We start from the raw sequence: 1,936 nt of genomic DNA on the forward strand, positions 1-1,936 counted from the left end.
ACTCATGTTCTCATGTTTTTCTTTGTACGTTGTTTCCATCCAATGTAATTAGAATCAATGAGAACACATTCACTCAAAGCATAAAGGCGTGAAGGCTGGGTTTCCACGCATCGTAACGGAGGGGAAGCACCGTTTGAGCACAGTGTTTACCAGCTCATCATAACTGTTTTGCATAACTACTCCTTTGCGTTAGCACACAAAGTGTAGATAAATAAAATGTGTCAATGAATAGGATCAAACATATTAAGGAATTTACTAACTTCCTCATACTATTTTCACATCAAAATATATTAAGCACGTAAGTCATCTCAGGGTAGAACACAAAGGCTTATGTGGAATAAACTGAACTCCACAAAAATCTATTTTACTTTTTTGTGTTATGTCACAGACTGGTGAACCCTTCATACTGGTCGGGAGTGGTTAGCAGACCAACAGTTGAAAACCCTTGATCTGGCTCAACTCTTGGAAATAAGGAAATAAACCCAGCACTTTTAAGAATTTGCTCCTGAACGGTCACAGGATTTGTTAGAGGATTGGCGTGGAACTAAACTCAGCTTTCCTTTGTCAGACACAAAGGCACTAGCATGTGTGTTCTTGTCCTTTCAGTGGCAAGTCTCAATTTATCTTCTTCATTATTAAAAAAAAAAAGTGTCCTTTTAATGGTTAAATGATTTTGATGGTTAAATGAATTTCCAGAGAAAAGGCTAGTATTGCAACTAAAGATTTTGCCTTGCTGACAATAACACTCCTGTTGGTTTTTCGAATGACCGAGGTCAATTACCTTTTCTATATCTTGTACAGCTACAAACAACAAATATTTATAAATGTCTGGAAAAGAAATGCTTTGCAATCTATCTAGATGTCACGTTGGAAAATTCTTATCATTTAAAATCAAAAGAACGGGTCATGAGTAGAGTGACTGTATAATTTATTATCACAAACCAGGACACTTTAAGAGTGTTATTATGCCACGACAACAGGGGCAAACCAGAATGGTCCCAGGCAACGGGAACTGAATGTCACCTCGGTAGCATTTTCCATGCAGTTTTCAAGCTAAAATCCACATTTCAGATAATAAATGACACTGAATTTTTCCATGTCATTGGGTTTGGTAAAAAGATGATTTTATTAATAAATCATTTAACAGTGTGTACTGTTAAAGGCAAAGTTATTATGACTCTTACAGTGTTAGAAGATAAATCAGAAGAAACAACCTTTTCAAAATTATTTTACTTACCTATATTGGGGTGGTTAGCTCATGTATTTGTTTCATAAATTCTGGGGAAAAAAGCTTTACTTCATTTTCAAAAACTGATGACCTCATTCAAAATTTGTACATTAGCGTATTTGACATGTTTATAAGTTTATTTTAAAAAAAGCCTAGGCATTAGGTTATCTTTGACCAAGGTACATACATGAAATGCTGTAATAATAACAAAGGCATCACTGGACCCAGTGTCTTGTCCAGGACATGTGAGAGGAAGGGTGGGTGAGAAGACAAGGAGATGAAAGACGGAGTTGACATAAAAACTTACAGTTTTATGTTTTATGTTATTTCATCCTTGAAAACATTATTTAAAGAACACAATGTCAAGGATGAAAATATTCATAGACTTAGAATTGAATCCAGTAAAATTCTAATTTTTGTCAACATACTTCAATGCCCCTGTTCTTTGGAGTTGAAAAGCATTAATCAGAAGTTTGACATTTCTTGATTGTAACATAATTTGCACAAAGACTGATGAAACAACTATTTATGTTGAGTTATGTGGTCCCAGAGCCTACTGTACTTGGTCCCTCATGTACTATGATAACCATAGAGGGAATTAGGTGAATGATTTTCCTTTTTCTCCCTTCCTTCCTTCCTTACTTCCTCCTTTCCTTCCTATTTTTTTTTAACCAAAATAATTACTCCAGAAATTCAGTACGTAAACAC

The sequence above is a fragment of the Tursiops truncatus genome, chromosome 5, assembly GCF_011762595.2.
Source record: "Tursiops truncatus isolate mTurTru1 chromosome 5, mTurTru1.mat.Y, whole genome shotgun sequence".
Classification (NCBI taxonomy): Eukaryota; Metazoa; Chordata; class Mammalia; order Artiodactyla; family Delphinidae; genus Tursiops; species Tursiops truncatus.